Below are 13,771 nucleotides of genomic sequence, written 5' to 3'. Positions count from 1 at the left end.
TAAAACAAAAGACACTCTATCACCCTTATCATGCAAGAAATTCCAAGGGGTTCAAGAGGATTTTGCTAGAAACTGAGGAAAAAGATCAAATATCTTTCTATCATATCACAGAAGGTCAGGCCCAGAGACACAGGCTCACTAAAAGATTGAGACCCAATCGCTGGACTGGAGAATGCTTCCCCTCTGCCCACACCTACCTCTGCATCAGCTGGGCTCTTGTTTAATATCAGTGGACTGCACTGAAAAAACGAGATGCTCTCCAGTAACATCAGGAGGAAGGCAAGGATGCCCCTCTCACCACTCCTGGTCAACCCTGTACTGGAATTCTTAGCTAATGCAATTAGACACAAAAAGGAAATAAAAAGTCCATAACTTGGGAAGCAGGAAATAAAACTGTGCTTGTGGCACAAGACTGTCTATGGAGAAAATCTCAAAGAATCCCTAATAACAAAGAAAATCCCTTGAATTGAGAAGAGAGTAGAGGAAGGTAGAAAGATAAAATGTTAATATACAAATGTCTATCATTTCCTGTAGATCCACACAAGCAAAAATGAGTTGAACTCATCTTTGACTAAGGACCAAAAGCAATTCACTGGGAAAACATAAACTTTTCAACAAATAATGCCAGAATAACTGGCCATCCACATGGCAAAAAAAGAAATGTAGACCGAGATTTTATACTTTGCACAAAAAGTAAATGAAAATGAATCACAGATCTTAACATAAAATGTAAAACCATGACACTCCTAAAAGATAACATAGGAGAAAATATACCTGAACTTGGGTTTGGTGATTAATTTTAGATATAACACCAAAAGCAAGATCCAAGATAGAAAAACATATGCTTCACTTCACTAGAATGAAAATCATCTGATCAGCGTAACACAGTGTTAAGAGAATGAAAACACAAGTCACAGACTGGCAGATAATCTTTGGAAATCGTTGTTCTGATAAAGGACTGGTACTCAAACTTCCAGTGAACTCCTAAAACTCAACAAAAGGAAGACAAACAACCCAGTTAAAAGTGGGCCAAAGATCTGACCATACACTTCAACAATGATATACAGATGGTAAATAAGCACTTGAAAACATGCTCAAGGAGCTGGCCCGGTGGCATAGCAGTTAAGTTTCTGTGCTCCACTTCGGTGGCCCAGGGATCACCAGTTCAGATCCTGGGCAGGGACCTATGTGCCAATTACCAAGCCATGCTGTGGCAGGCATCCCACATATAAAATACAGGAAAATGGGCACGGATGTTAGCTCAGGGCCAGTCTTCCTCAGCACAAAGAGCGAGATTGGCAGCAGATGTTAGCTCAGGGCTAATCTTCTTCTTCTTCAAAAAAAGCACAAAATCATACATCACTAGGATATTACAAATAAAAGAAAATGAGGTATCTCCAGACACTTATTACAATGACTAAAATTAAATATATTGAGAACACCAAATGAAGATGAAGATGGAGGGAAATAGGAACCCTCACTCACTGTTAGCGGGAATGGAGAATGGTATGCCTAATTTAGAAGGGAGGCAGTTGCTTAAAACTAAGCCTACTCTCACCATATGATACAGCAATCATGTTCCTTGAAATTACCTGAATAAATTGAAAACTGATGTTCACAAAAATCTCTGCATGTGAATGTGTATAGGAACTTTATGCATAATTGTCAAGACCTAGATGTAACCAAGATAATTTCAATAGGTGAATGGATAAACAATCATGGGAACATCCAGAGGATAAAATATTCTTCAGTGATGAAGAAAAACGAGGTTACCAAGCCAAAACCACATGGAGAAACTTTCAAGTCATATTGATAGGTGAAAAAAGCCAATATGACAAGGCTGCACACTGTGTGATTCCAAGCATGTGACATTCTGGAAAAGATCAAATAGAACACACAGAAAGATCATTAGTTGCCAGGGATTTGGAGGGAAGGATGGAGGAGTGAATGAATAGGCAGAGCACAGACTTCTAGAACAGTGCAAGTGTTCCACAGGATACAGAAATGATGGAGACATGCCATTTTTACATTAGCCAAAACCCAGAGATTGAACAATAGTCAACACTAACGTAAACTATGAACTTTCATGTATCAAATTGGCTCCTCAAATGTTACAGAAGTACTACAGTAATACCAGATTTAAAATACGGGGCAAACTGTGTGGAAGACAGGGGGTTATGTGGAAAATCTCTGCACTTTCTGATCAAGTTTTCTGTAAACTTAAAACTAATCCTAAAAAAAGGTCAACTAGAAAAAGGAGATAAAGACTGCCACATTAATATTCCCCCCGGATGACTGATGACAGAAACAGACCATCTTTCGCTCCATTAATTTGAACTTATTTCAATAAGCCACTATGGAGCTGAGGCCTTCATCCTGAGAATTGGAAGAGGAGGAACTTCCATTGAATGCCTTGTTAAGAGCCCACCACTGTATATTCTGAGAAGTCAAATGAGCGCCTTTGTTACTATCAGTAGTGTCTGGAACTGCATGTGGACAGGGTGTCCTGGTAAGGCGTTGCGGCCTACATATGTGTAGAGACAAGTGTCACTGTGATATCTATTGCAGGTAACTGTGAGGCAACAAATTCCTGGAGTTCTTTTACCACAAAGGGGCAAATCTCAGGGAATCACCCATGGTCTGTAATGTCTCTAGCTGGAGACCACTGTTGGTCGGTGCTAAGATGACTGCTTGATGTATGGTCAGTGTGATGACCTTTGGGTCCAGTCCTTCATCAGAGATGTCCCAATTAAGACATGAAGAGTAGCAACTCTGCCTGAGTGCCATCATGGACAAATCTGGTGCTGCTATTCCTCAAGTCTGTGAACTCTCATTGCTTGTCACTCAGGGAATCCGAAGGAGCTCCCTAGCGAGCCTGGGAGTCTGAGAGAGGTGACTTTTTTTCAACATCACAGCACCTGTCAAGGGACTGAGAATAGGGAGGACCACCCCCTCCTGGAGGTAGGCTATCCCAGAGGGCCCAGGTGTGGCTCCATCATGCCTCCAGGGGGTCTCAGTAGCCACGCTGAGCTCTGGGAGTGCTGTTTCCAGGGTCCCAAGGCAAAATGGACTGCTGGATAGATGGTCCCATGCTCAGGGCCATCTACTGTCAGGATAGTCTTGCAGGAAGAGATTAACTGTAGCTCTAATGACATATAGGCTGGCACTTAGGGGAGGTTCTAGCATCAGAAACCTACAGACAACTTAAAGCCACATGGGTACCCCAGGCGGCATGAAGGAATGTCACTGAGGCCTCTAGAGTGAAAGAGACTGTGAGGGCACTAACAGGACTGTTTGCTATGTGACAATCTGAAGAGAATCTTCAGGCATTCGTGGTAGAGGTGCCCAACCAAGGTGCAAATTTGCAAACAACAGCACAAACAGGCTCAAGTAAAACTTGTAAACAAGAAATATATTGCCTCCCAAACATCAAGAGAACCTAGTAGACATCGTGGGATCTGAGGAAAACAATAGCTATTTCTTCATGGTGTCAGAGAAGGTGCAAGTCTCAGACTATCAAATTACTTCCAGAATTTTCACAAAGTTCTAAGGGCCTCACATCATAACAGTGGCAATGTTCCACCCACCTTTTTCAGCTCCTTTTTTCAATATTTGTATGTCCTGAATGTCCTCAGAGGAGATGCCAGTAATGTAACATCGTTCCTGTGTTCTTGGAGAAACCAGGATGCAGTTCAGACCCCGCCTGCAATGACTGTGGGAGGGCACAACTGTGGAAGATCCATGAGGATAACCCAGGAAATGGGGCATCATGTCCCTTCAGAGGGGAAGGCCAAGTACAGCTGAGAGGCTGTGGACAGAGGCACTAGCCAGAGCAGACTTTGGCAAATCTGTGAGAGCAGGATACTAACCAATTGCTGATTGACTGTAGTCAGTAATTTCCATAATATGTGGACTGGGTATAGAGGTCTGTGTGGTGCAAACACAGCTGCAAGGTTGAGGTGAACCACTCTAAGGTGTCAATCATTCTTTCCATGTTTAATAAGACAAATTGGGCTGTTAAAAGGAACACTGGGAATAAGCAACCCTTCACTAACTAGGTTTTCCAAACTGTTTTTAGTCCTTGAGGCCCTGTGTAATTTACATTGGACCATATTAACTACTTGATTGGGAGGTAAGGTCCCTGGGGTTCCAATTGGTCAAGCCAACTTGTAAGTGGCAAAGTCTTCATTTAATTTTACTTCTTGCTCATTGGATCAGAGGTTCCCAGCTCACTAGAGGATACTTACGGACAATGAGTGCTATGACATGGAAAATTGAAGCAAAACCATAGTTCTGATGGTCAAGGAGAAACATTAGTCCTATCTGTCCTCTATATTATATTCACTAACACCCCTGAGATCATCAGAGGCACTTTTTGTAAATTTAAAAGGATTCCAGGCATAACTGTATTTTGACACCTAGGATTGACTAAGCGCTTTAAGGTTTCTGAAGTGGTGCATTAACACCAGACAGCAAAATTAATTCAGAACCTACGTTGCAGAGGCCCAGAAGCCAAGCAGTGTACCTCTGTCTGTGTTATTACATAAATTTTTTTAGGCTATTTTGGATTTCCAATTGGTTCAAAGTGCACCTTTACTTCAGTACTTTTTTCTTTTGTTCCCTCCCTCTTGTCCTTCCCTGTATTTTTTTAGTTGTTTTTAAAGATTGGCACCTGAGCTAACAACTGTTGCCAATCTTTTTTCTTTTTATTTTCTTCTCCCCAATGCCGCACAGTACACAGCTGTATATTCTAGTGCCTCTGTTTGTGCTATGTGGGATGCTGCCTGAGCATGGCCTGGCAAGCGATGCCATGTCTGCGTCCAGGATCCAAACCAGCGAAACCCCAGGCCGCTGAAGTGGAGCAAGCGAATTTAACCATTTAGCCACAGGGCCAGCCCAGGCAACAGATGCTTAAAGATCTAGTTCTTAACACTACCCAGATTGACGTGACACAACACAGCGAGACATGTCCAGCTCTAAATATTGTCGCACTATCACAGGCCTCTCCATAACTCAAAGTCTATGCACAAATACGAGTCAGAAGGAAGGACAAAGAACCAACGCCCAAAGGTGAAAATAAGAATTTGTAGAAAAGTATACTTTTGATAAACTTGCCACACATAAAAATTTATTCCAACTGTTCAACAGTATTGAAAATGGAAACTGGCACCTAGGCCAACCACCCTAAAAGAGGTTGTTTCTCAAAGGAACAATATATACAATGGCTTAGGACCTGATAAGAAAATTATGAGAAATACAAAGTGTCATTTTTCAATGGCATCTTAACACAGGAAAATTAAACATAAAAACATGAGGAAATATTATTACCTGATTCAAGGAAAAAGCATTACCTATTAATTTTTATGCAACATTGATGAAGAATGACTTAACAGAATTACCCTACATTAATATTCATTTCTGAAAGTAATTAATAGAAATTTACAATCCAATGCTGCACTTTAAGAAAGAGACCTGGTAAACATAATATATTTACAACTTTTATAACAAGTCTTTCATCATGAAAGTTTTCTACAACATTATACACAAATTAATTTCCGTCAAGCTTTCTGATATTACTTACATTCCTATTTCTGTATGGTGGGAGTTTCATCTAGAAGGATGTGGGCCAATGGAGGTCTTTCCCACGCTGTTTACATTCGAGAAGTTTTATCAAGTGTGTCCTTTCATGCCTTCAAAAAGAACCGGGATGACAAAGGGGTTTCCCACATTCTTTACATTTATACAGATTATCCTTTAGTGTACATTCTCCCATATCCTCAAAAGTTTTTTTTTTTTTTTTAAAGGAAGATTAGCCCTGAGGTAACTGCTGCCAATCCTCCTCTTTTTGCTGAGGAAGACTGGCCCTGAGCTAACATCCATGCCCATCTTCCTCTACTTTATACATGGGACCCCTACCACAGAATGGCTTTTGCCAAGCAGTGCCACGTCCGCACCTAGGATCCAAATCGGCGAAACCCAGGCCGCTGAGAAGCAGAATGTGCGAACTTAAGCGCTGTGCCACCAGGCCAGCCCCTCAAAAGTTTTCATGAGGAACGAAGGCTTTCCCATTTTCCTGACATTCACAGAGCTTCTCTCCCATGTGAATTCTGTCTTCCAAGTCATCTGAGAGTAGTGGAAGCTTTACAGCGTTCTTTTACATTCACAGGGTTTCTCTCCAGTATGAGCTCTTTCATGGACATGAACATTACAGGAAAACCTGAAAGCTTTACCACGTATTTTACATTCATACAGTTTTTCTCCAGTGTGAGTTCTTTGATGTTTTGAAGAGAACTGGCAAACCTGAAAGTTTTATTGCATTCTTTACATTCATATGGTTTCTCTCCAATATGACTTCTCTGATGGATTCGAAGTGCACTGGGCGAAACGAATACTTTCCCACATTCCTTACACTTAGAAGGTTCATCTCCAATGTGATAGAACACATGTGATCGAAAGCCTGAGGAATTTATAAAGGCTTTCCCACATTCCTTACATTCATAAGGTTTCTCTCCAGTATGAATTCTTTCATGCACTCAAAGACAACTGGAAGAAGTGAATGCTTTACTGCATTTTCTACATTCATAGGATTCCCCTTCAGCATGAGTTCTTTCATGTGCTTGAACATTACTGGAAAACCTGAAGGTCTTACCACATATTTTACATTCAAAGGGTTTCTCTCCAGTGTGAATTCTTTCATGGTTTTGGCGACAACTGGGGAAGTGGAAGGCTTTCCCACATTCCTTACATTTATATGGCTTCTGCCCATGTTTTTGATAGTTACATGGTTTGTGTTCAGTATGACACCTACTGTGTCTATTAAAGGATGAATGAAGATGCACTAAGACTTTTCCACGTGCACTGCACTCACATGGTTTTGCATCTGTAGTTTTCTTGTTCATATTTATTTATTTATTTTTTTTTTTTTTTAAAGATTTTATTTTTTTCCTTTTTCTCCCCCAAAGCCCCCTGGTACACAGCTGTATATTCTTCGTTGTGGGTCCTTCTAGTTGTGGCATGTGGGACGCTGCCTCAGCGTGGTTTGATGAGCAGTGCCATGTCCACGCCCAGGATTCGAACCAACAAAACACTGGGCAGCCTGCAGCGGAGCACGGGAACTTAACCACTTGGCCACGGGGCCAGCCCCATCTTGTTCACATTTAGATTTGGACTAACACTGAAGTGTTCTCCACATGGACTACCTTCTTCACTTTCACTGAGTCTCTCTACCATACAACTTCTGTAAAAAATGAGAAGCACATTGCTCATGATTTCTTTATTAACAATGTTATATTTGTTAATTTTACTACAATTTGCAGGAAAACATTAGGTTTTGTCTTGTCTGAATGCTCTGCAGAAGGACTTTACCCTTGCTATTATCCAAACAGCGATATTCCTAGAGGGGTTATTAATACTTCTTCGAAGAGAATGCTTTTGCCAACACAATCTCTACATCAAATATTTGGTGAAAATTTTCTAAAACTACCTAAATTTGAAGCCAGTGTTGTTTTGTTTGCTTCTTTTCAAAATTTCATAACATACCAGGATTCTCATGTGAGCCACTGCTTTCTATTGTGACTGCGACCTACCTTAGTTTTCTTTCCTGTTATTTGTACCAATCATCAACAGCATGATCTTTCCATATTTTTCCTGAAACGCAGACCCCGAAAGTTGAATCCAAAGTACTAGAAATTATAGAAAAACTTCTAGATTCTGAGCCCATGAAGAGCTATGACCATTTCCAATTTATTTACAAACACCTCCCCTCTTCCCACATTCTACATCTTAGAACAATGCTGATGGGCAAGAACCGTTTGTTCTCTAATTGATGAAGGGAAGAAATGTCCTCATTCTTACCAACTGAGGCCAGGTTCCTGAAGATTTCAGACATCACAGATTCCTCTGCGAAGGATTCAGTAAGGCCCGCTCCTCCGAGGTGAAGTTCACAGCCACGTCCTCAATGGCCACTGAGTCCTAAAGCCTCACAAACATGCACAGAGTAGGATGCATAAGCCTGAAAGCACTAGACATTCTTTCTGCATTTGTAGGAAGGTTATGTAGGATTCTATCATCTCCAAACATCTATTCTATGTTGTGATCATCAAAATCTCACTGTTTTTCTGTACACACTTCCTCATCACTTCAACAGCATCATGAACACATGGAAATTATTCACACCTTTTTACTGTGGTCACATAACATTGTATTCCTCTGTAATGGCAGAGTCCAGAGCATGTTGGAAAATGAAAGAAATGTCATACAAATAAAACAAATATAATTTAAGACTGATGAATCCTTGTGAGAAAAATTCTTTCATCTTATTCCTTGTTACCCACCAGTTATAGCACTCCATGAGGTAGAAGGTCAAGTCTGCATGAGGTCTCAATGGATAAAAACAGAGTGAAGAACTGGAGGCTTTTTTGTCTAGTGCCATCACCAAACAGAAAGTCTGGGAAGCCCGTAGAAACCAAACTTATAAAAAAGCCCAAAGTCCTCCAGGCCATTACAAGAAATTACAAGCAGCTGGCTGAATGTAAATATTCTTGTGGAAAAGCATAGCTTTTAACTTGTGCAATGTTTATCACAGACTCAGTTCTTCCTTTCTCTCCCTGTATGATTTAGTGAGGCTAGAAAGTTATTTGGAATTTAGAGTTCAGACATGAGGAAGAAATCATGACAACTTAGACCATAAAATCCCTATAATCATGTGACTCAAATTACCTCCCACCAATTAGAGAACACATAATGAAATAACAATATGCCATAAGAGCTCTTTTCAGTCAACTGCTAACAGTGCACAGGGCCTTGCTGCCCTTGGGGAACAGGTTAAGAGCTGCAGACTGCATGGGAGTTCACTGAAGTCCACAAAGGTTTGATGGTCAATTTGGCCATGGTTACAGACCGTGTAAAGGATTCGACAGTGCTTTCCTACAAAAGAACATAAAATCTTCATTCTCCAACTTCAAGAGGAAGTGTTTCCTCACCAGCCCACTCTGGATAATGCCTTGTGAAATTATGATCTGACACTTAAGGAACTTAGATGATGTCATTCTTGATCTCACAAAAAAACTGAATAATATTGGAATGAACAACTCTTCTTAGATCCACAAGAACCAGGAGGTCACAGGGTGAATGACTGTCTCCAAAAATGAGAAAGAGGGAGAAACACAGCCCTTTTTATCTTTTACTTTTATTTCATTCAAGTCATACTGGTTTATAACATTGTGTGATTTCAGGTGCACATTATTACATAGTAATTTCTGTATAGACTACATCATGCTCACCACCAACAGACTAGTTTTTATCCATCAGCATACATCTGTGCCCCTTTACCCCTTTTGCATACCCCCACATCCCTTTCCCCTCGGGTAACCACTAATCTGTTCTCTTTATCCATGTAGTTGTTTACCTTCCACGTGAGTGAAATCATATGGTATTTCTTTCTCTGGCTTATTTCATTTAACATAATACCCCCAAGGTCCATCCATATTGTAAGTGGGAAAATTTTGTCTTTTTTATGGCTGAGTACTACTCTATTGTGTGTGTACGTATATACATACATACACACAAACATACACACATCTCTTTATCCACTGATCAGTTGATGGGCACTTACGTTGCTGCCACATCTTGGCTATTGTGAATGATGAACATAGGGCTGAGTAAGCCTCTGTAACTTGTTCATTCCAAGTTCTTAGGATAAATACCCAGATGTGAGAGAGCTGTGTCATATGGTATTTCTATTTTAAATTTTTGAGAAATCTCCATACTGTTTTCCATAGTGGCTGCACCAGTTTCCATTCTCTCCAGGAGTTTGTGAGGGCTCCTTTTCTCCACATCCTCTCCAACATTTGTTATTTTTCGTCTTGGGGATTATAGCCATTCTGACAGGTCTAAGGTGGTAGTTCACTGTAGTTTTTATTTGCCTTTCCCTAATGATTAGTGATGTTGAACACCTCTTCATGTGCCCGCTGGCCATCTGTATGTCTTCTTTGAAAAAATATCTATCCAGATCACATGCCCATTTTTTAAATAACTTGTTTTTTTGTTGTTGTTGAGTTAGATGAGTTCTTTATATATTATGAAAACTAGCCCCTAGGTGGTAGGTGACTGGCAGATATTTTCTACCGCTTGGTGAGTTGTCTTTTTGTTTTGTTCATTCCTTTACCATGCAGAAACTTTTTAGTTTGATGTAGCCCCATTTGTTTATTTTTTTCTTATGTTTTCCTTGCCCGAGTAGACATGGTGTTCTAAAAAGTACTGTTAAGACCAATGTCAAAGACTATACTGCCTATATTTTCTTATAGGAGTTTTATGGTTTCAGGTCTTACGTTCAAGTCTTTAATCCATTTTGAGATAATTTTGTGTATGGTGTAAGATAATGGCTTGGGGCCGGCCCCATGGCCAAGTGGTTAAGTTCACGTGCTCTGCTTTGGCAGCCCAGAACTTCGCCAGTTCCGATCCTGGGTGCGGACATGGTACCGCTTATCAAGCCATGCTGAGGTGGCAACCCACATGCCACAACTAGAAGTTCCCACCACTGAAAACATACAATTATGTACCAGGGGGCTATTGGAAGAAAAAGAAAAAAAAAAGATAATGGTCTACTTTCTTTTTTTGCATGTTGCTGCCCAGTTTCCCCAACACCATTTATTGAGAGGTTTTCCTTTCTCCATTGTATGTTTTCGGCACCTTTGTTGAAAATTAGCTGTCCACAGACATGTGGATTTATTTCTGAGATTTCAATTCTGTTCCATTCATCCTCATGTCTGTTTTTGAGGCAGTACCATGCTGTTTTGATCACTATGGCTTTGTAGTATATTTTGAATTCAGGGATTGTGATGCCTCCAGCTTTGTTTCTTTTTCTCAGGACTGCTTTCACTACTAAGGGTTTTTTGTTATTCTAGATAAACTTCCGGGTTCTTCATTCTTTTTAAGTGAAGAATGTCAGTGGAATTCTGATTGAGATTGCATTCAATCTGTAGATTGTGTTAGGTAATATGGACATTTTGACTATGTTTATTCTTCTAATACATTAGCATGGAACAGCTTTCCATTTCTTTATCTTCTTTCTTTCAATAATGTCTCATACTTTTCAGTGTATAGGTCTTTCATCTCCTTGTTAAATTTCTTCTTAGATACTTTTCATTTTGCTGCGATTACAAATGGCATTGTATTCTTGAATTCCCATTCTGCCAATTCCTTCTTAGAATACAGAAATGCAACTGATTTTTGGAGATAGAGTTCTTACCCTGCAACTTTGTTGTAGTTCATTATTTCTAACAGTTTTCTGCTGGTTTTCTTTACATAGAATCACGTCACCTGCCAAGAGTGAGAGTTTTACTCCTTTCTTTCCAATTTGGGTATCTTATATTTCGTTTTCTTGCCTAATTTCTCTGGCCAAAACCTCCAGTATTAGGTTGAATAGGAGTGTTGAGGGTGGGCACTCTTGTCTTTTTCCTGTTCTCAGAGGGATGGTTTTAAGTTTTTCACTATTAAGTGTACTGTTGGCTGTGTGTTTGTCATCTATGACCTTTACTATGTTTGAGGTACTTTCCTTCTACGCAAATTTCATTGAGGGTTTTTGTCATAAATGGATGTTGGACATTGTCAAATACGTTCGCTGCATTAACTGAAGTAATTATGTGGGTTATATTTCTCATATTGTGAATGTGGTTTATCACATTGATTTGCAGATGTTGAACCATCCCTGCATCCCTCATATAAACTCCAGTTGGTCATGGTGTATGCTCCTTTTAACGTATTGCTGTATTGGATTTGCCAGTAACTTGTTGAAGATACTTACATCTATGTTCGTCAGTGATGTTGGCCTATAGTTTTGCTTCTTTCCGTTGTCCTTGTCTGGTTTCAGTATGAGGGTAATGTTGGCCACATAGAATGACTTAGGAAAGATTCTGTTCTCTTCAATTTTTTGAATATTATCAGAAAAATAGATGTTAACTCTTCTTTGAATGTTTGCAAGAATTCTCCAGAGAAGCCACATGGTCCAGGACTTTTGTTTTCTTGGAGGTTTTTGGTTGCTGTTTCTGTCTGTTTACTTGTGAATGGTATATTTAGATTCTCTATTTCTTATTTATTTGGTTTTGGGAGTTTGTAGGAGTTTAAGAATTTAGCCATTTCTTCTAGGTTATCCAATTTGTTGACATAGAGTTTTTCATTGTATTCTTTTATAATGTTTTGTATTTCTGGGGTATCCATTGCAATTTCTCCGCTTTCAGATTTAACTTCATTTATTTGCACCTTCTCTCTTCTTTCCTTAGTGAGCCTAAGGGTTTCCCAATTTTGTTTATTTTCTGAAAGAACCAACTCTTACTTTCATTGATCCTTTCTATTGTTTCTTTGTCTCTATTTCATTCATTTCTGTTTTAATTTTTATTATTCCCCTCATCTGCTGACTTTGGGCTTTATTCTTTTCCTAGTTCTGTAGGTGTAGAACAAGACAGTTAAAGATTTTCCTTGTTCATTAACATATGCCTGTAATGCTATAAATTTCCCTCTAGGTACCACTTTTCCTACATCCCATAAGAGTTGGTACGTCGTGTTTGCATATTCATTTTTCTCCAGGTATTTTTTAATCTCTACTTTGATTTTTTCATGGATCTAATGGTTGTTCAATAACATGTTGTTTAGTCTCCACAAATTTGTGATTTTCACAGCTTTTTTGTTGTAGTTTTCTCGTTTCACAGCATTGTGGTCAGAAATGATGCTTGATATGATTTCAGTCTTCCTAAATTTATTGAGGCTTCCCAAAAATGGTCTACCCCTGAAAGTCTTCCACGTGTGCTTCAAAAGAATGTATATTCTATTGGTTTTGGATAGAATGTTCTATATGTATATATTAAGTTCATCTGGTCTAGTGTTTTATTTAAGGCTACTTTTTCCTTGTTGACTTGCTATCTTGATGATTGATGAGTGGTGCCATGTTCGTGCCCAAGATGCAAACTGGCGAAACTCTGGGCTGCCAAAGCAGAGTGCGTGAACTTAACCACTCAGACACAGAGCCAGCCCTGAGACAGTCCATTTTTTGATAACCTCTTCTCTCCATTAGCCTAAACAGATTCCATCCCTTTCCTCTTCCCCTTCTGACTTACTGTCACAAATTATTCTTTTTTGTGTTGGGATTTTGTGCCAAAATTGAAGTGTTTAGAATTATTTTTGATGTTTTCCTTCCCTTTATCTTTTATGTTATCATTGTTTGCTAACCAGTTCTGATAAAGAGCTGCAATTTTCTGATTGTGTCTATTTATCTCCTTACTGAAAGCTTTGGAAACATTTGCCTTTTTATTACAGGCAGGAGGGCTTCCTTCATCATTTCCTGTAAAAGAGGTCTAGTGGTGATAATCTCCCTCAGCTTTTATCTTCAAAAGGTTTATTTCTCCAACATATCTGAAGGATATTTTCACTGTATAGAATATTTTTGTCACAAAGTTTCTGTCTTCCAGGACTTGGAATACAGTAGTCCATTCTCTCCTAGCCTATAACGTTTCTGCTAAGAAATACATGGATATCCCGATAGGGTTTCCTTTGAAGGTTATTTTCTTCTCCATTGCTGCTTTTAATATATTTTCTTTGTCACTGAATTCCTGTTCATAATATCATATGCCTTGGAGAAGGTGTTTTTGCACTGATGTAATTAAGAGTTGTATTGGCTTGGTGTACTTGTAAGGAGTTCTGCCCCAATTTTGGGAAGTTTTCTAATATTAATTCTTTGAACAAGCTCTCTGCTCCTTTCTCCCACCCTTCTCCCTCTTGA

General features: G+C 39.5%; 1 protein-coding gene across 2 annotated transcripts in view; it reads right to left on the bottom strand.

Annotated features, from left to right (window-relative positions):
- Positions 1–13,771, bottom strand: part of LOC106783425 (zinc finger protein 709-like) — a 56,470-nt gene that overhangs the window by 28,057 nt on the left and 14,642 nt on the right. Inside the window, exons 2-3 of one of the 2 annotated variants that reach the window (XR_011440967.1) lie at positions 7,855–7,971; positions 5,101–7,237 (exon numbers count right to left, since the gene is read on the bottom strand). The exons of the other annotated variant lie outside the window; for it this stretch is intronic. The gene's annotated coding sequence lies outside the window, so the exon portion shown is untranslated. Of the gene's footprint in view, positions 1–5,100; positions 7,238–7,854; positions 7,972–13,771 lie in introns of those variants that run through there. 2 annotated transcript variants of the gene reach the window in all.

Source organism: Equus caballus, chromosome 7 (assembly GCF_041296265.1).
Source record: "Equus caballus isolate H_3958 breed thoroughbred chromosome 7, TB-T2T, whole genome shotgun sequence".
Classification (NCBI taxonomy): domain Eukaryota; kingdom Metazoa; phylum Chordata; class Mammalia; order Perissodactyla; family Equidae; genus Equus; species Equus caballus.
This window is presented reverse-complemented; position numbering and strand designations above follow the sequence as displayed.